Genomic DNA, 21,125 nt, shown 5'->3' on the forward strand with positions numbered 1-21,125 from the left:
GCAACAGTCCCAAACCTTCAAAAGGTCTGCTTCCCACCCTCCCAAGGCAAAGGGTGAGGGGGATGGGAGAATCTCCTTTTGCCTGCCTATACTTCATAAAATCCCTGCAGTGCAGAACCTAGTCAATCGGCCCATCGAGTCCATGCCAACCCTTCAAAGAGCATCCCCCCAGACCCTGTATTTCCTCAGGCTAATCCACCTAGACTGTGCATCCTCAGACATTACAGAACAATTTAGTGTGGACCAATCCACCTAATCTGCACACCTTTGGACTGTGGGAGGAAACCGGAGCGCCCGGAGGAAACCCACGCAGACACGGGGAGAACGTGCAAACTCCACACAGACAGTCGCCCGAGGGTGGAATCGAACCCAGGCCCCTTGTGCTGTGAGGCTGCAGTGCTAACCACTGAGCCACCCATTGGAGCAAGCCACAAGGACCAGGGGAAAAACCCGCTGCGGACTGGTCAGGGTGAGTGTATGGAAAGCCAGTGCCATGCCACCATCTTGCATGGCTGCAGAGCCATGATGAAATACCTCGAGGGCCTGTACCGTCCTGCAACTGCATGGACAACATGCCTCCCAGCCATCGGGGGAGGCAATGGGCTAGTGGTATTATCACTGGACTGTTAATCTAGAGACCCAGATCATGTTCTGGGGACCTAGGTTTGAATCCTGCCACGGCAAGTGGTGGAATTTTAATTCAATAAATATCTGGAATTAAGAATTTAATGATGACCGTGAATTGATTGTTCGGAAAAAACCCATCTGGTTCATTAATGCCATTTAGGGAAGGAAACTGCCACGTGACTTACCTACACGTGACTCCAGACCCACAGCAATGTGGTTGATTCTTAACTGCCCTCTGGGCAATTAGGGATGGGCAGTAAATGCAGTCTAGCCAGCGATGCCATTATCCCTTGAACGAATAAAGAAACAAAAAAGCCAACATTTGCTTTGTCCGGGATTTTGTAGCACATCAGTTGGAAGCAGGGACAACAAGTGGGTGGGCAGGGTTGGGGGGGGGGTGTTAGCGAGGGCACAGACATGCCAAGGGGTTGACTGAAAGATTCCTCAAAGAGATTAGCTTCAGGAAGGATCTGAAAGGGTAACAGAGGCAGGTGGAGTGAAGTATCCAAAAGGGGGCCTACAGGAGGTTCAAAAAGAACGATCCCGGGGTCGAAGGGCTTGTCAAAGGAGGAGCGGCTGAGGACTCTGGGTCTGTACCCAGTGCTGTTCAGAAGGATGAGGGGGAATCTTATTGAAATTAACCGATTACCGAGAGGCCTGGATAGAGCAGACTTGGAGAAGATGTTTCCACCAGGTAGGAGACGAGGAATCGAGGATGAAGGGATAACCCTTCAGAACTGAGATGAATAGTAACCTCTTCAGCTAGAGAGTGGTGAATCTGTGGGACACAGGGAGAGCTGTGGAAGCCAAGGCATTGGGTGTCTTTCAGCCAGAGATAAATAGGTCCTTGATTAGGAAGGGGACCAAGGGTTTACGGAGAGGAAGCAAAACAATTGGTTTGAGAAGCATATCAGCCCTGACCCAATGTCAGAGCAGACTCAATGGGCTGAATGGCCTAATTCTACTCCTGTATCTTACGGTCATGGTCTGAAAGGGGATTGGATAACTGTTTGGATAGAATAATGCGGTATGGGGGAAAGGCAGGAGATTGGCAATGGGGGATGGAACCAACATGGGCGCGATGGCCTCCTTCAGCACCAGTAACTATTCTAAGATCCTGTGATTAAGGAATATGGTAGGGGAGCCTCCAGACAAAATAATCTAAGCTGGTGACAAGCTACACTTCCCAGCTGTGAGGCTCCATCACATCATGATTACAAGAGTGAAGAGACCTGAAGGTTCAGGTGCATATTTCTTTGAAGTTTCTGTCACATGTAGACAGGGTGGTTAAAAAGGTATTTAGCACGCTTGCTCTCATTGTTCAGATCTTTGAGTATAGGAGTTGGGACATCAATGTTGAGGTCATAAAGTTCTGGTCACCCAGTTACAAGAAGGGTATTATTAAGCTGGAGAGGGTTCAGAGGGAATTTACCAGGATATTGCTGAGTATGGAAGGTTCGAGTTACAAAGAAAGGCTAGATAGGCTGGGACTTTTTCACCTTATTGGGGTTTATAAAAATCAAGAGGGATATAGATAGGGTTAATGGTCTTTTCCCTTGGATGGGGAATTTCAAGACTCAGGGGAACATTTTTAAGGTGACAGAAGAGAGATTTAAAAATCCACGAGGGCAATTTTTTTTTACATAGAGGGTGTTCGCACGTGGAATGAGCCTCCTGAGGAAGTGGTGGATGTGGGTGCAGTTACAATGTTTAAAAGACATTTGGATAAGTACATGAATAGGAAAGGTTTGGAGGATATGGGCCAGGAACAGGCAGGTGGGTCAAGTTTAGTTTGGGATTATGTTCAGCATGGACTGGTTGGGCCAAAAGGGTCTGTTTCCATGCTGGATGCTCTCCCTCAAAGCCTTCATACCTCCTTACTAAAGGTGTGGTGCCTCAAACTGGACACAACACTCCAGACTGAACCAATGTTTTATAATGCAGCATAATAATGTGCTTGTGTTGACTGCAACTTTTATTTTGTACAGAAGAAGGTCATTCTAGCACTCTGTAAGCGAACTCACCCAGTCCCACCAATTGCAACCTTTCTCTGTCACCCTGCAAGTTCTGGTCTCTTCAGATAACTAACCAGTCCCCTGTTGACAACTAACATTGAATCCTCCTCCAGTGCACTCTCAGGTATCATATCCTAACCACCCTCTGAGTTAAAAAGCTTTTCCCTCACAATGCCAACTCATTGACCTTTGGCTGATGTCCTGTGGCCCTCATTCCTTCCAGCAACAGTTTCTCCCCATTTACTCTCGCCTGAGCCCTGGGGATGTCATATCTCTCCTTATCCTTCTCATCTCTAAGGAAGACAATCCCAGCTTCTCTGATCTAGCCATGTAACTGAAGTTCCTCATCCTCAGAACCAGACTCCCAAATCGTTGGAGTGGCACAGTGTCTCAGTGGTTAGCACTGCAGCCTCACAGCGCCCAGGGCACGGGTTCGATGCCAGCCTTGGATGACTGTCTGTGTGGAGCTTGGACTTTCTCCCCATGTCTGCGTGGGTTTCCTCCAGGTGCTGTGGTTTCCTCTCACACTCCAAAGGTGTGCAGGCTAGGTGGATCAGCCGTGCTAAATTGCCCGTAGTGCTCAGGGGTGTGTGGGTTATAGGGGGATGGGTCTGGGTGGGATGCTTCAAGGGGCAGTGTGGACTTGTTGGGCCAAAGGGCCTGTTTCCACACTGTAGGGAATCTAATCTAATCTAAACCTTTTTGTGAGCTCTCCCTCAAAGTCTTCATACCTCCTTACTAAAGGTGTGGTGCCTCAAACTGGACACAACACTCCAGACTGAGCCAATGTTTTATAATGCAGCATAATAATGTGTTTGTGTTGACTGCAACTTTTATTTTGTACTCATTCCCACTTACCAGCAAAACCGACAACTTTCACAACATTCTGGGTGGAAAGAGACTGGTGAGCCTTTGGAATTCATTATCAGAGAACGTTGAGGCCAAAACATTGTGTGATTTCAGCAAGGAGTGGATAGTACTTGGGGCGAAAGAGATCAATGGGTTCAGGTTGCCCTTGATACAGGAAGGATATTTTTAAGCTGGAGAGAGTTCAGGGAAGATTTACCAGGACCTTGACAGGAATGGAGGGTTTGAGTTATAAAAATAGACTGGAGAGGCTAAGATAACAAGGTGTAGATCTGGATGAACACAGCAGGCCCAGCAGCATCAGAGGAGCAGGAAAGCTGACATCTCCGAGTCTAGACCCTCAGACAGCTCTACACCTTGTGATCTCAGATTGTCCAGCATTGGCAGTTCCGAATATCTCGGAGGGGCTGAGACTTTTTTTTCACTGGAGTGTAAGAGGTTGAGGGGTGACCTTATAGACAGATAAGGTGAGTGACAAGGGTCTTTTTCCCTGGGGCTGGTGGTGGTGAACATGAGAAACAAGAGCAGGAGTGGGCCATTTGGCCTCTCGAGCCTGCTCTACCATTCAGTAAAATCGTGGCTCATCCTTCTGGACTCAGCTCTGCTCACCCGCCTGCTCGCCCTAACCCTTAATTCCCTCACTATTCAAAAATATCTGCCTTAAAAATATGCAATGAGGGAGCCTCAGCCGTTTCCCTGGGGAAGGAATTCCAATCAGTCACAACCCTTTGGATGAAGACGTTCCTCCTCAACTCAGATCTAAATCTGCTTCCCCCCTTGTTTTGAGGCTACGCCCCCTCGTTCCAGTTTGACCCACCAGTGGAAACAACCTCCCTGCTTCTATCTTATCTATTCCCTTCATAATTTTACATTTCTATAAGATTCCAGGTGTCATTGTTCCAGATTCCAACGAGTATAGTCCCAGTCTACTCAATCCCTCCTCCTAAGCCAACCCCCACTCAACTCCAAAATCAACCAAGCAAACTTCCTCCGCACCCCCCCCCCACCCCCGCCAAGTGCCAGCACTCAGCGTTGGGTGCGGTGAGCATGGCATAAGCGGAGTATGGCTAGGCCAACCGTGAAGAACCCCTTTTATGTTTTGCACTAGGCCTCTGGCGACAAAAGCACTTGTCTTTCAAAACAAGAAAAGTCGTTTTCCAAAACCTTCTAAAGAAAAAAAGTCACACCCAGGCTCAAAACCCTAACTCCGTTCCTCTGCCCACAAGAGTTTCTGCAGCCCCTTTTCTGACACGGGGTGGCGCCTGCCCCTTTCAGAACCACCTCCTCTGAGCCCACTGTTTCAGGCACCGGGGACGGGCAGAAGTGTGTATCTGGAATATTTCTTTTAAGAAGGAAGGTTTGGGCCGGGGGGGGGGGGGGGGGGCTCCTGTCGCCAGCTCCCTCTGTGTTTTGTTTTTGGCTCTGTGAAAACAATTTTTCCTCTAAACCGAGTGGCAAACGCTCAAAGTGGGAGTTTGCGTTGCTGGCGGAGAGGCGGAGTCTCTGAATATTAACAGCGACTGACTGATCCCACCCCCTCAGTCTCCAGCAGGTTAGCGAGAGAGTGAGCAGTTCCTGGTGCATGGGCAGTAAAATAATAGGACAGTTTCCATCTCCCGATCATTTCTCGGAGGAAGCCCTTTCTTGAATCACTCGGGGCTTTTAATTTCGAGGTCTTTTCGTCTTCCCCGGCAAAAAGGAGTGGGGTTTGGAGATCGACTGTGAATGCAACAAAACAGAGATTTGGGATTGACCTGCGTGCAGGTGACTTTCGCTGAGCTGAAGAGGGAGTGCCTTCTGGATTTGCCACAAGGTAACCAGCTTTAATTAAAGTTTGTTTCGTTGGAAGTTTGTTTCAGTTTGGCTGTTTTGCAGCTCTGCTTATGCTGCCTGTGCGAGACATCTCGGAATTCCCCTTGATTTCCAATCTGCCTCTTTCTTTTCCCCCCACCCCCCAGTCCCGATTTTACAGACCCCAGCGCCCCCCCCCCAAAAAAAGTCGAGATTAGAATGAAATTTCTGCAAGTCACCTTCATCAGAACTGAGCGGAGGCTTGTACTCCACGCTTTTGTGTGATGTGATGTGCTGTGCATTAATTAACTGGGCGAACAAAAAGAGAGCACTTTTTGCTTCATCTTTCTCTGCCAGCTGGACTTTCCGGGACGTGTTTGTATAACCGATGGTGCAATCCCATCAGAAACTGGTGGGTTCGAGTCCCACCCGGGGCAGTGCTTGGGGGTGGGTGGGTTGAGGGGATTTGCTGCTTTACGTGTCTCTCAGGTGTCACCCCGCCACCCCCGCAATGTCTGGCTCCCTCCCTCTCAGGTGGATGTAGCCACTGTTTGAAATAGGAGCGGGGTGTTGGTATTGGAATTTTGACTAACGTGGGCGCTGTGGATAAGAATTGGTCCATCACTGGCTGGACCTTTGACCTCTGGGGGCTCGCTGTGAGTAAATGTTATCGTTCCCTGTGTTACAATAGTGCCTGCCTTCAAGAAGATTTTTTGGTGGGCGGCGGGCGGTTAGAAATGGTGTGCAGCGTTACGCGGGGGGGCGGTGTTGGAGAAGTTGAGAAAGGCAGAAGACTGGCGCTAGTTAATAAAGGCAGACTAGATGATAGAGCTGGTGGGCGAAATGGCCAACTTTTCCACTGCAATACTGTTTTCCCACTGTTTTTATCGGTGGTAAAGCTTTTGGAATGTGCTGGAATCTGGAACGTGCCATGTAGAGGCCTAAACTGTACTGGATCATATCGTGATACTACGAAATGCAAGCACTCGAGTATAAAAGCCATTAAATGCAGCAAGAACACTCCATATTGCTCACCTGTTACATTTGTGAACTCACCTAAATTACTTGGCTTTTCCTGGGGAAGGATAAACTTGGTGAGGTGGGTTGGGCTGGGATGTGGATAAAATCTGACTTGAGTTGGTTTTGAAAGTAGCTTGTATTAATTATGCTTTCATGTCTGTACAAATGGAAGTGGGAAGTCGGGATCTGATTGGCACTGTTGCACCCAGGAGCTAAATTAGTCTCAGTTTGTGAAAAGCACTTAGCGCAGACCAGCCACTGTCTCCAATAAGGTGTTTCGCTTGTTGCAATGCTTATGCAGCTAAGAAACTGGGTGTGGATACCTTGTTGAAGAATCTGAAAGACATTTATTAGCTGTTACATGCAGACATTACATTCCTCAGGCTCATCAGTGTGAGGGCTATAAACAGTACGCTGCTCTGTCCCCTGGATTGACAATAATGTGTTCACTTTACAGCCTCAGTGCCTTCACATTGTTAGGCTACAGAAAAGATTTACCAGCATGTTGTGAGGACTGGAGGGTGTGAGGTATAAAGAGAAGTTTGGATTTTTCTCATTGGACTGTAGGAGGTTGAGGGGTGACCTGAGCGAGGTTTATAAAATCATGACGGGCATAGATAAGGCAAGTCTTTTGCCCAGATTGGGGGAATTCAAAACTGAAAGGTGTATTTTTAGGGTGAAAGGAGAAAGATTTTAAAAGGGACCTGAGGGGCAACTTTCCTTTTACACAGAGGGTGGTTAGTGATTGGAATGAACTGCCAGATGCAGGTCTAGTTACAACATTTAAAAGACATTTGGACAGGAATGTGAATAGGAAAGGTTCACAGGGATCTGAGCCTTGAGGAGGCAATGGCTTAGTGGTATTATTGCTGGACTGTTAATCCAGAGACCCAGATGACGTTCTGGGGACCCAGATTTGAATCCCAACGCGGCAGGTGGTGGAATTTGAGTAAAATAAAATATCTGGAGTTAAGAATCTAATGACTGTGAATCCATTAACAATTAATGGGAAAAACCCATCTGGTTCACTACTGTCCTTGAGGGACAGAAACTGCCATCCTTACCTGGTCTGGCCTACGTGTGACTCCAGTCCCACAGCAATGTGGTTCATTCTTGGGGAGGGGCAATAAATGCTGCCCAGCCAGTGATGCCCTCATCCCATGAATGAATTTTTCTTTTTTAAAAAAAAGAGCCAGGTGTGGGGAAGTGGGACCAGTTTAGTTCAGGGAAACCTGGTTGTAACGGACGAGTCGGATTGAAGAGCCATACTGCACTGAAACTAACACAATGACATCACAGCAGGGGAGTGTGACTTGGGTAGAGTGTCATCCTTTTGGTGACCCTAGGGTAAGATGGAGCACAATACCTTACACCCCACTCGAGATAGTGCTGATGTCATAAGCTTGTGTCTCTTAAAGGCATACTTGTGAGACAGAACACAGGGCCAGTTATGTGCCCAATACTCGGCCTGGTGGGCACTAACTCTTTTTATTTTGGCTGATATAAAACCACCCTGTTAACATCAATGCCCAAAGTGGATTCTCACTGCATTGCACAGGAGAATGTTTCATACATCCCATGCAAAGGAGAAAGCTGGATAGATCACCTACTCTTTGACCTGCTTTATGAATTGATTCTTTGTTTTGGTGGGGGTGAATAGGGAGGAAATACCCCAGGAAACGAGGCCAAAGATGACAGAGGGTTTTGCAAAAATTGAGCTTTCAGACCTGAGTGGATCTTGACAAGGTGGATTTGTTCAAGACTACGCATAACTGGGGGAAGAGGCCTCCAAGTCGGGCTCAGAGCAACATATTTATACAATTTTGTGTCATGGGAGACATATGCAACATCTCCTCGGCATAAACTATGTTGAACAGGTATCTACCATTCCCCATTTTTTTGTTTTGAGTAGTGCAGACTTCAGTTATGGTTTCACATCACATGAACCCTCAGTCTCGGTGGTTTGAGTGTTCAGTTTATGTGTTATTTTCAGGGCTTAACTGCCTCACCACCTTCTACCTGTTCCCCAAGTGTTTCCTTGTGAGTAATGGTTATTTCCAGCCGTCTTGTCACTCTTAAGTAGTTGCCAACTGCCCTTTTTTTACAGTCATGGCATTTAAACTACTTAAGATCTATTTTTTTTTATATACGTGGATGTATTTTGCTCTTAGCCCGACTCTGGACTGCTTGTCCAAACTTATTTTCCACTGTGCACCGTGGTTTGCAGCATTCCTCTCCCTCCCTTCTTTTTCTCCTCTTGCACACTCTTGTCATTTTGAGTTTGATTTATTGTTGTCACATGCACTGGGATACAGTGAAAGGCGTTGTTTTGCATTCTATGCAGGCAGATCGTATGGTACAAAGTGCATCAGGGTAGCAGAACAGTGTGCTGAATAGTGTCACAGCCGCAGGGAAGATGCAGAGAGAGAGAGATCAGAATTAACATTTGCAAGGTCCATTCAGAAGTCTGATAACAGCGGGGAAGAAGCTGGCCTTGAATCTGTTTGTGCAAAAATTTGTGTTAACCTGAAAGAACGGGTTTTCATTGCTTGAGGGCTCTTCATGATCGCAAAATGTCCCACAGTCCGTTACTGTCCACCAGCGACGTGCTGTCGAAATGCGGCAGTAGAATTGTGCACTGAAAGATCCCGCTGATGATGAGCCAGTGACCGGGCATTCTGCTCTTGGGGTGCTGCTTGACTGCTAGCACAAAATACCGGGAAGAAACCCCTTCTCAGAAATAGTGGCCGTTGGAAAGGCTGAGATTCAGTTTGATGTGTTGTTTTGAGGAAAGGCAGGACAGCAGTGGAGCCCTCCCTCAGCACTGATCCTCTTGACGGTGCTGTGATGAGGGAGCACCGCACTGTAAGAGGGTCATCAAAATCCCATCCGGTTTACCAACACCCTTTTTCGGGAAGGAAGTAAACCTGATGACTTAACCAACCTCGCCTCTACATGACTCCAGCCCCGTGGCAATCCAGTTCATTCTTACCTGGCTTCAACCCACTCAGTTCGAAGGGCAGTTAGGAACAGGCTGCAGATGCCTGCGTCCGTTATTTCGTTAATGCCTGCGGGATCTTGCTGTGCATCAGCTAGGAGCCGACGTTGCAACAATTCACCGAGACCCTCGTTGGCCCCACGGCCTGAGGTGGTCAGTGGCGCTAATTAAATGCACATCTCTCCATCAGCAGGGAACGCCAGGACGTGACTCAGCGCGGAATGACCATTTTTCTGTATCGATGCCGTCAACTCTCTCCAGGAGTTTCCTGGAGATCGGAAGACCGGAGTCCTCTGGTTCCTGGCACACCGGAACTTTTTTGAGTTCCCTTTCTCGCCGAAACTCTCACTTTGATTTTCTAGATTTGCAAGTGATTCTCCGGACTCTCCTGTGCGCAGCAGATGATGAAGGGGTGTTTGTTTGAGCAGATCCTTTTTTTTGCCTGTCTCCCTCTCATGTGCCAAATCCTTGAGGCAGGTTGGTGCAAGTCGACTTCAAATTTGGTGTCTTGCCCGAAACTAGTCGGAGAATGAGCAGTTTCATTCTGGTGTCCCCCTGGTCTGATTCCCACGGTGCACCTTTTACCAGGGACAGCCTATTCCCGGGCTGGGGTTGGAGAAATTAACCCTCTTTCCACCCCCTCCCCCCATCACAGTCAGACATTGGGCATCCTGTTTCCCAGTGAATGGGATCAACCCTCTCACCCACCTCTTTTCCCCACCCTCCTGTTCACAGTCACACACTATTTCCCAGGGGACTGGGTGGAAGCTGCGAGGGGAAGCAGGTAGATTTTAATCTACCCATGCCAGCCACTTCTCTGTTGGCAAGATGCTGTTCCACTTGTTTGACTGGAGAGTGGTTGTCTCTACACTGGATCGCTTTGCAGAACATCTCGGTTCACACTAAACAACTGCACCTCCCAGTCGCCAACCATTTCAATGCCCCCTCCCATTCCTTGGACGATATGTCCATCCTGGGCCTCCTGCAGTGCCACAATGATGCCACCTGTAGGTTGCAGGAACAGCAACTCATATTCCGCTTGGGAACCCTGCAGCTCAATGGTATCGCTGTGGATTTCACAAGCTTCAAAATCTCCCCTTCCCCCACCACATCCCAAAACCAACCCAGCTCGTCCCCGCCTCCCTAACCTGTCCTTCCTCCCACCTGAAGCCACACACCCGTCTCCTACCTATAAACCTCATCCCGCCCCCTTGACCTGTCCGTCTTCCCCAGACTGACCTCCCTACCTATACGGACCTTTCCTGGCTCCGTCCCGACCTCTTTGAATGGTCTGCCTCCTCCCCACCTATCTTCTCCTCTATCCATCTTCTCTGCACTCCCCCCTCCCTATTTATTTCAGAACCCCCTTCCCCTCCCCCATTTCTGATGAAGGGTCTAGGCCCGAAACATCAGCCTTCCTGCTCCTGAGATGCTGCTCGGCCTGCTGTGTTCATCCAGCTCTGCACCTCGTTATCTCGGATTCTCCAGTGTCTGCAGTTCCTATCATCCTTCTACCCTGGACGCAGTTTCTTTTCAGAGACAACAGTGTGGAGCTGGAGGAACACACGTTTCGGTTCGGGACCCACTCCGTCAGCAATCTGAGACGGTTCCTGTTCAAATCACTTGGTGCTCCTTCCTACGTCCCAACTCGCTTTGAAGTAGGTCAAGACAGAGCTAGGCACCCACTTGGTTTGAATGTTGGCTCGAGTGGAGCAGCTTTGCCAGAGGGGCTGGGTACGATGCCATTGATCTGCCTGACTACCACCTAGGAATCAGTGGGTGCACCTCTGATTTCTCCCAGCATATGGTTGGCCTCAGTGCTCTGTTTGAGAGCACCGAGGTCCAGCCTGGCACTCCCTTCTCCTAGTGTGCGCCAAGGTATCAGAGGGCATCCTGATCACTTCGTCATTTTGTTTTTCGTTTGGCGTTGCGGTTTGTGGGATCTTGCTGTGCTCAGTTTGGCTACTGCGTTTCCCACGTCGAGCCAAGGGGACAGCATGTATGGAGCTAATCTGCTGGCCCGCCCATAGGATCTATTGCTAAAACGAGAAAAGACCATCTTGGGACATCCTGTCAACCACAAATCATTTCGAGAGCCTCGTTAATTTTCTCTGTGTTCGTTCACGGGAAATGGGCATCTGGGAACCAGCAACGTCAGGTTGGGTCTGGAGTCATGTGTGGGCCAGACCAAGTTAAGAAGGCAGATTTCCTTCCCTGGAGGACGTTAGAGAAACACGTGAGATTTTTTAAAAATTTCCTTGCTTTGCGATAATTAACAGTGCAAGATTTTATTTGTTGCAATCTGTCATTGTGGCATTTGAACCCAGGCTGCCTCATTATTAGCCTAGCACAATGACATCACCTCTAGACCACTGCTTCCCTTGAATGTGATAGGATGCCCCATGGCACCTCGCAGGAACATGGTACTAGAAATACATGACTCCAAGCCAGATGATAAACTTGGTCAAAGAGGTTGGTTTCATGGTGCGTCACTAAGGAAGAAAGCCGGGCTGGTTGGTGTAGAGTCTTGAAATCTTGAGGCTGAGGTAGATTACAGAAGATTTTCTTTTCCCACCCCTGCCCCCGAGTGCTTGTACTGAAGATCTGTACCTCGTACCTAAGATGGCATCATAAGCGATGGCTTGTAAACTTTTCGCTGGATTTCTAGAATCTCAGAACCCTGCCATGCGGAAGCAGGCCATTCAGCCCGTCGAGTCCACACCAACCTCCAAAGAGCATCCCAATCCAGACCATCACCAGCAACCCCAACCCACCCCACCCGCCTCCTAACCAACCCTTGTAATCCTGCATTTCCCATGGTTAACCCAGTTAACTTTGGGCAGTTTGGGTGTGGCCAGTCTACCGAACCTGCACGTCCTGTGGGAGGAAAGCCACGCAGGGAGAACGTGTGAGCTCCACACAGACTGTCGTCCCAGGGTGGAATTGAACCCTGGTGCTGTGAGGGCAGCAGTGCTGACCGCTGAGCCACTGTGCCACCCTTGTTTGAGAACATGTGCCAATAGACTTAATTCAATTCAGTTTAAAAAGTAGCTGAACCTCAATCGAGACCTTGCTTGGCCCAGAGTCTGAGGCAAGTCAGCGATCACAAGGGTGGTCCAGGTCAGATGGGGCTTGAGTTAAGGCTCAGGCAGCAGAGTTGAGCGTGGTTGTTGGTGCTGCACTTAGGTAGTTGGGATCTCTTAAGGCCAATTGATGCGGCATAACTTTCACCTAAAATAGAGCCCCTCTGACACTACGGCACTCCCTCACTGACGGAGCCCTTAGAATCACATCTGTACAACCCTTCCAAAGTGTGATAGGACTGGAGAGGGTGCGGAAGAGGTTTACCTGGGCTGGAGCATTTGTTTGGTAGAGACGTTGGATGGGATGAGGTTTGGTTTCATTAGAGTTGAGGACACTCAGAGGGGACATAATTGAGATGTGTAAAATTTATGAGATAAGGTACAGAGAGAGAAGCGTTTACCGTTGGTGGAGAGATCATTGACCAGGGGCATTAAATTTAAAGGTAAGGGGCAGAAGTTCAGAGAGCATGTGAGGAAAATGTTTCTCGCCCAGAGAACGGTGAGAACCTGGAACTCGCTGCCCACGAGAGTGGTAGAGACAGAAGCCCTTGCAATACTGAAGAAATGTATAGATGTACCCTTGCCAGGGCGCACAAGGCTGTGGTGCAAGTCCTGGTTAATGGAATGAGAACAGCGAGGTGCTTCACTTTGATCAGCACAGACTCGATGGGCCGAAGGGTCTTTTTTTCCCCCTCTCTGTGACCATATCAGCGCGAATGGAGAGTTAACGAATGCAGCAGCAAAACAGCCGTTGGGGTAACAGGCAAAGATTGAGGCTGAGGTGTGAGGTTTTGTTGAAGTTCGTGAATATGCACAGAACGGATTAATAATTAATTCCTCAGTGGCATATGGCGCAAAGGTATGGAGATGAAGTTTCCTGATAGCCAGGAGCCTCTAAAACATTTACGTAATCTCCAGCTGAAATGCAACCAAAGGAGCTCTCTTACAATAGCCTGACTTTCATTAAGTCCTGGCACGTTTTTGTGTACAGTGCACAGTGAGTAAAGCATCCTTTCAGCAGATAAAGAAGAAAGAATGTCTTGTTTGCTCAACGTCTGTGAAATGGCCTTGAATTGTCTCATGTTTTTTTAATGAATTTTAATGTTTAATCTATGAGGCAGCTGTGGTCATCCCCCGCCACCCCCACACCGAACCCCTTCCCTCCTGAAGGCTTTGTGAAGCGAATTGACAGACAGGGCCCTCGGAGTCCGGCTGTTGCCTGTAGCGATGGGAAGCTTGTCAGCTGCTGGTGACCTGGTGCTCTCCGAGGTCACGCCAGGCCCCGGCGTTAAAATAATGAAAGTTTGCAAAATCGGATAATTTTTTTTCTTTTTTTAAAAAAAATATTCCACCCCCGCCCCCCCCCCCCCCCCGACCCTTTCAATCTGCCGACCTACTGAGAGATGTTGCTTCAAGAGTGTAAACGAAATTGGATCACGTCTGGCCTAGTGACCAGCCGCTTGACTGAATTGGACATGGGGTGGGATCGGGCCATTCGGCCGAGCCCATCCATCGATGACCCCTGCCCCCACCCTCCCGCTGAAATGCTCCAAAGGAGTGACTTGGATCAGGTAAGTTTTTTTAGGCCTTTAGCAGCTCTCCTTTATTGTTCAAGTCCCACCCGTTCCATGGCTCAGTCAGCACCTCTGAGCAGTTTGAATAGGAAAGTAGGTTAAAGCTCCCCCTGAGTGGAGTACTGGCTCAGACACAAGGTTGGGGTTGGGGTGGGGGGGGAGGGAGAAACGTGGGGGACACCCATTCCCTTTCAGACTTCAGTTGTAATTACAGCAAAATCTGACAGCCTCAAATGTCTTCTGGGACAGGGTGGGGCAGACACTGTCCTATTCTCCCCTCCCTCTGGGACTCGGTGGGGCAGTGGGTCAGACACTGTCCTTTTCCACACCCTCCCCCCCCCAACCCTTTCTCATAGTGGGCTGGTCTCTCTCTCTCTCTGTCTTTGTGTCAGAGTATCTCTGTAAAGTGAGGCTGTGGAGCAATGAGATCATCAGTGTGATTGGAAATAAAGAGATGTTGTGTTCAGGGGCACTCTGTGTGTGTGTGTGTGTGTGTGTGTGTGAGCGAAAGGCTCTGATTCACAGGTGCCAGTTATTCAAGTCACCCTCACGAGGTTTTGTTGATTCTCAGTCAGTGTATTCAGAGCGAGCTCGGGTGAGTCATGGCCTGATGTCAGCCCTAGTGAAGAGCCCTTTGTGTGATTGAGAGCCACACGTAACTCTGAACTGAACTGAAGCTACCTGCACCTGTAACGATCCTGAGTTCACCCGCACCGACAGACAGGCAAACACGGTCACACAGACAGGCAGACACTCAGACAGGGGCACGGGCATGCAGCCAGGTGGGGGCACAAGCAGGCAAGTGGTCACACAGACGGGCACACAGTCGCAGAAACACAGACAGGCACCCATGCGTGCTGTATGTGGGTTCACCTTGAACAAATTGAAGGGTACAGAGGAGGCATTCAGTGAGGGGGGGAAAAGTGGGAAACTATGACCGGGAAATAGGGAGAGACAAGTTGTCAGAATGTGGGAATGAGAAAGACTTTGTCTCTAGACCTCTCAGCCTCACGGTGTAGATTTGAAGCATACCCACGGTGTTTTTAGTTTTGGTGGGGTGGGTGTCACCGGGGGTTGCGGCTAATTGGGGACGCAGCTTGGATCCCCCAAGCCACGGAAGAGACCGATTCCTTTTTCCGGCGAGCTGCCTTAACAACAGACAACATCCGGGAGTGAGCCGAGCCTCTCCTCTCCTCCCCTTCCCAAACTTTCTCCTGGCATTCCTCTGGAGTAACAGCATGCAGTGTTTTCTGTTCTCACCCCCCGGGGAAGACGGTTTGATGCAGTGACACCTTGGGAGATGCGTGGATGTGGGAATCGAAGGGGATGGTAGGAGGGTGGGGGCCATGAGCGGAACAACTTCCAGCCCTTCCCGGTGGCATGTGGAGTTTTAATGAGACTCTGGTGAAACAGTTTTGTAATTACACACTTCAAAGCCTCTTTTGAAAGCTAATGTTTGAGCAGGGGAGAGACAGAATGAGAGAGAGAGAAACCTGTTGGCAGATGTCAGCTCCAGGCTTCTTTGGAGCTGTTTATTTCTGTGGGTTCCCCAAAAATGGCCCATGCTGACACACACACACACACACACACACACACACACACACACTCTCACCAGATGTAGCCCATTCAGCCCATCAAATCTGCTATGCTATTCACTGAAATCATGGCTGATCTGATCATCCTCAACTCCACTTTCCTGCTTTCCCCTCACTGATATTGAAACCTCTCCATCTCAGCCTTAACAGCCCAGCCTCCATGACAAAGAATTCCAGGCTCACCACCCTCTGGCTGAAGAAATTCCTCCTCATCTCTGTTCTGAAGGCTTGTGTCTTCACCCTGATGCTGTGCCTTCGGGTCCCAGTCTGTCATCTCAGTGGAAATGTTTTCTCCATGTCCTCTCAGTGCTCTGTAAGTTTCCATCCGATCCTGCCTCATCCTTCTGAACTGGGGTACAGACCCAGAGTCCTCAACCACATGCTCCTTGCATGACAAGAATGACCCTTCAGCTCCAGGGTCATTCTTGTAACCCTCCTCTGGATCCCTTCTGAGACCGGCACGTCCTTCCTCGGACACAGGCCCCAGACTGCTCTCAATATTCCCAAATGTGGTCTGACCAGAGCCTTATACAGCCTCAGCAGGACATCCCTGCACTGGTATTCTAGCCCTCTGGAAATGAATGCTAAAGTTGCATTTGCCTCCCTGACTGTCAACTGAACTTGCATGTTAGCCTTAAGGAAATCCTGAACTAAATCCCTTTTGTGCTTCAGATTTCCAAAACCTTTCCCCATTTAGAAAATATTGGATGCCTCTGTTCTTCCTGCCTAAGTGCATAACCTCACTTTTTGGGGTCGTTTCAATGTTGAGTTTGACAATTGCAGACCATGAACTCCAGTACCAATGTTGAGTTTCTTTTGTCTGTGTCTTCCACATGTGGGTCTGAAGCTGGCATTTTTGCTTTTCTGACTGAGTAGGTCATTATTCTGCTGTTCACAATCACTTGGTCGAAATGCTTTGTCTCTCTGCCACAACCGATCCTAGCTCCTTTCACCTTTCACCCCATGACATCTTTGTCACTTAATCTCCCTCTTTTCCCCCCCCCCACCCCCAATTCCAGATCTTCCGTTCTATTTTGTTCTTCCTCCCCCTCTCAATGTCGTGAGAATCTCTACTCTGTACCCTCTGTCACTTCAGCAGAAGACTCCTGTTCAACTCCACATGCTTCTCTCCCCACTGTTTCTCTCCCTCTCCGCTCAGATTTCAGCATACACATTGGACCCTGCTGTAGGCCACTTGGTCCCTCTAGCCGTTCAATAAGATCTGATTATTCCACATTCCAACCATTCACCCTTTTGCTTATGATGAATCTGTCTATTTAAACATATCCAAAGGTCCTGCCTCTACCACTCTCTTGAAGAAGAGAGCTCCAAAGACTCATGATCCTCTTCAAATGAAAAAGATTCTCCTCAATGCAATTTCAAACAGACAGGTCCTTCATTTTTAAACAGCAACCCCTAGTTTTCAGTTTTCTCTCTATTTCTCTGTGTCTCTCTCACAAGTGGAAACATCTTCTCCACATTCGCTCTGTTAAGGCACATTTCAATCAAGTCATGTCTTGCTCTCCTTGGAAACAAGCTGGCGCTAACCTTTCCTCATAAAATAACCCACCCTGTTCCAGTTATTAGTTCAGTTAGCCTGCTCAGGAGGCGAGGAGGGTAGGAGTGTGCTCCTTGGGCTTATGATCAGAGTTCTTGGAAAGAAACATAATGGTTAGGTCTTTTCCACCCTCCTGTTAGTGGAATGTTGCTGTGGGCATGTTGGTTTTTGGGTTTCAGTAATTACAATGAGGACCCTTTTTTTTTAACAAAAGGGAATTATTTCTCTTTTCTCAGATTAGATTAGATTCCCTACAGTGTGGAAACAGGCCCGTCGGCCCAACAAGTCCACACTGCCCCTTGAAGCATCCCACCCAGACCCATTCCCATCCCCCTATAACCCACACACCCCTGAACACTATGGGCAATTTAACACGGCCAATCCACCTAACCTGCACATATTTGGACTGTGGGAGGAAACCAGAGCACCCGGAGGAAACCCCATGCAGACACGGGGAGAATGTGCAAACTCCAATACCAGTCACGGTTGGATATAGAGCAGTTTTTCCGCCGTCTTCGCTCCACCTATCTTCTTTACTCTCCATCTTCGGTCTGCCTCCCCCTCTCTCCCTATTTATTCCAGTTCCCTCACCCCATCCCCCTCTCTGATGAAGGGTCTAGGCCCGAAACGTCAGCTTTTGTGCTCCTGAGATGCTGCTTGGCCTGCTGTGTTCATCCAGCCTCACATTTTATTATCTTGGATTCTCCAGCATCTGCAGTCCCCATTATCTCTCTCCGCACAGACAGTTGCCCGAGGCTGGAATTGAACCCGGGTCCCTGGTGCTGTGAGGCTGTAGTGCTAACCACTGGGCCACCGTGCCGCCCCATGGTGAGAGACCCTCGTGTCCTCTCAACTCCAGTGAAGGCAGAACCCAGTCAACCGCCTCTCTCCATCACAGCACACTCTCAATGGCTAGTCAACCTTGTCTGAGGTCAGGGGAACATAGGAAACTGGAGCAGGAAACGGCCATTCGGCCCCTTGAGACAATTATGTCATTCAGTAGGATTGTGGCTGATCCAACATTCCTGCCCTTTTCCCGGTAAGCCTTGATTCTATCAATATACACAGTGCCCATGCTGCCCCTCATGTACACATGAGTGTGCACACAGCTTTCTGTGGCTAGGAGTTCCAAAGACACTCAGCCCTCTGAGAGAAGAAATCCGTTCCCATCTCGGTGGCACCCGTTTATTCTGAAGCTATGCCCTGTTGTCCCGCGAGGGGAGGCATCCGCTTGGCATTTACCCTGTCGTGTCCCTCAATCCTATACATTTCAACGGGATCATCGCTCATCCTTCTAAACTTCAGTGAGTCGAGTCCCAAACTGTTCAGGCCTCGCTCATAAGATAATCCCTCTGTTACCAGGGATCATCCTGGTGCACCTTCTATGAACTGCCTCCAAGGAAATGATATCCTTCCTTGAATAAGGGGACCAAATTTGCCCACGGATGAGGCCTCACCAGCACCAGGACAACTGTGATAAGACTTTCCTCGGCCAGGTATCCCACGATAGAAGAAAAGGGATGAAAATAAACGAAAGCCAGTGCAGAGCTGGTTACAACCCTGGGACTTCAAGGACAATGGAAATAGTTTGGGGTGCAGGTTCATAGTTCCCTGAAAGTGAAGTCGCAGGTAGACAGGGTGGTGAAGAAGGCATTTGATATGCTTGCCTTTATTGGCCAGTGCATTGAGTATAGGAGTTGGGAGGGTCATGTTGGGCTGTACAGAACATTGGTGAGGCTACTATTGGAATTCTGCATTCAATTCTAGTCTCCCTGCGATAGGAAAGATGTTGTGAAAGTTGAAGTGGTTAAGAAAAGATTTAGAAGGATGTTGCCAGGGTTTGAAGGATTTGGTCTGTGGGCAGAGGCTGAATAGATTCGGGCTATTTTCCCTGGGGCATTGGAGGCTGAAGGGTGACCTTATAGAGGTTTATAAAATCATGAAGGGCATGGATGGGGTGAATAGCCAAGGTCTTTTCCCCAGGCTAGGGGAACCCAAAACTAGAGGGGCATAGGTTTAAGGTGAGAGGGGAAAGGGACCTGAGGGGAGACTTTTTCCACACAGAGGATGGTGCGTATATGGAATGAGCTGCCAGAAAAAGTAGTAGAGGCTGGTACAATTACAATATTTAAAAGGCATCTGGATGGGTTTATATTCAGAAGAATTTAGAAGGATATGGGCTAAATGAGACTAGATTATGGTTGGATGAGTAGGGCCTGTTTCTGTGTTGTACATCTCTATGACTCGGAGTGAGTCTTGCCAGCTTGAAGTGGCCTGTCACTGCCAATTTGAGAAAGTCTAGTTAATTGTCGAATTTTTTCTTTAAATAGCAAAACGGTCCTTTGTTACGGTTTGCACTGCTGAAGAGAAAGCTAATGCCCAAATCTCTCAAGCTGACTCAGAGCATTAGCGAGACTGGTCCGGGAAGATACAACAGAAAGAAAAACAAGGACATCTGTTCCCAGAATAAACCAGTGTGAGCTGTGAGCTGGGGCAGAGGACCAGGAGTCGGAACTTGCTGTTCAATTCAGCCTGCACCTGCTCAGAGGAGGTTGAAGGGGTGTAGGCAGTAACTCTTCAAGCGCTGAAATCTCATTGCAAACAAAACCTTGTTTTATTTGTTTTCTTGGCTGCCGGGGAAGGGTGCACAGAGGTCAAATCTGCTGAGAATCTCAATCATTTTCTCTCTCTCTCTCTCTCTCTCTCTCTCTGTGAGTGTGAGAAAAGGACTAAAGATGCTGTTGATTTTAAGAGGTAACGAGCTGAGTGAATGGGCCGGCGGCTTGCAGTGTGTTGGTGCAGCTAGGAGAACAGTACAAGGTGACTTTAATCACTAGAATCGCAGCTATCTGTCTCTCTCTCTCTCTCTCTGGGTCTCTCAAATATTTGGCATGGTCTTTGCTGCTAAGGGTAAGGATTGCTGCTTAATGTGCAAAACATACACATGAATCGATTTGGTGTAGAAGCAGGGCTCTTTGTGAAATTGCACAGCCAGCAGAATGAAGTAATCATTTATTCCATTTACTTCCTCTCCCAACACCGCACATACATACACATACAGGCATATGTACACACACTCATATGAATGCACACTCACGTGTGCCTATATATGCGTGTAAAGTCAATTTACAGTGTTCTCCATTCTAACTCCCACAATTTGTGAGTGAGAGTGTAGTGGTCAGCGGACCCATTTAACAGACATTGAGGTGAACATCCGACCCGCTGGGATTTTATTCAACAGGGGCTTGAAGGACTGAGTGGCCTATTCTTTTTCTGTGGAATAGAATGTGTGGCATGGGAACAGACGTATTTATGCCCCAGCAATACTCCTCCCAAAGATCCACTGTTCTGCTGTTTCAACCATGGGGTATATGGAAGATAGGGAAATTGGTTGATATTTAAAAATAGTAATGCAATCAAGGGGTACATGCTTTGAGGCAGCAGATCTAGTTAAATGGTGGAGCAGATTTTATGGGTCGAATGGCCTGCTCCTGTTTCCTGTGTTCCTCTGTTCTCTGACTCTTATCAGCACAATCCTGTATTTTCCTTCTCCCCTCTCGCTTTTATCCAGTTTCCCCTGAAGTATGTCTAGGCGATCCTCGAGAACTCTCTGTGGTAGCAAGTTCCTGATTTGCACCAGTCTGTGGGTAAAGATGTTTCTCGTGATAGTACCCAATGAATTCTTCATAGAGCCTGATCCTGTGCTATTTCTGTTCTTCGGCCCACCATGTCTGTACTGACCATGATGTCATGCTAAACTAATCCCACCTACTTGCCTGTGGCCTATGTCCTGTCTGCACGGGTATCTGTCTAAATGCCTCTTAAATGTTGCTGTCATATCTGGCGGCGTTTTGCAAGCACCTACTACCCTTCGCGTGTTTTTTTTTAAAACTTTCCTCGCACATCTCCTTTAAACTTTCCCCTCTCACTTTAAAATTATGTCCCCTAGTATGTGACATTTCCATCCTGGGGAACAAGACTCTAACTCTCCGTGCCT

At 48.4% G+C, this 21,125-nt stretch overlaps 1 protein-coding gene across 6 annotated transcripts in view; it reads left to right on the plus strand.

The window, feature by feature from the left end:
* LOC125446303 (discoidin domain-containing receptor 2-like) overlaps positions 1 to 21,125 on the plus strand; it is a 179,412-nt gene that overhangs the window by 53,840 nt on the left and 104,447 nt on the right. For 3 of the 6 annotated variants that reach the window (XM_059639755.1, XM_059639759.1, XM_059639761.1), the window contains exon 2: positions 5,052 to 5,322. The exons of 2 other annotated variants lie outside the window; for them this stretch is intronic. The gene's annotated coding sequence lies outside the window, so the exon portion shown is untranslated. Of the gene's footprint in view, positions 1 to 5,051; positions 5,323 to 5,689; positions 5,713 to 21,125 lie in introns of those variants that run through there. One more of the 6 variants, XM_059639758.1, reaches the window with a different exon arrangement.

The sequence above is a fragment of the Stegostoma tigrinum genome, chromosome 34 (genome assembly GCF_030684315.1).
Source record: "Stegostoma tigrinum isolate sSteTig4 chromosome 34, sSteTig4.hap1, whole genome shotgun sequence".
In the NCBI taxonomy this organism is placed as follows: domain Eukaryota; kingdom Metazoa; phylum Chordata; class Chondrichthyes; order Orectolobiformes; family Stegostomatidae; genus Stegostoma; species Stegostoma tigrinum.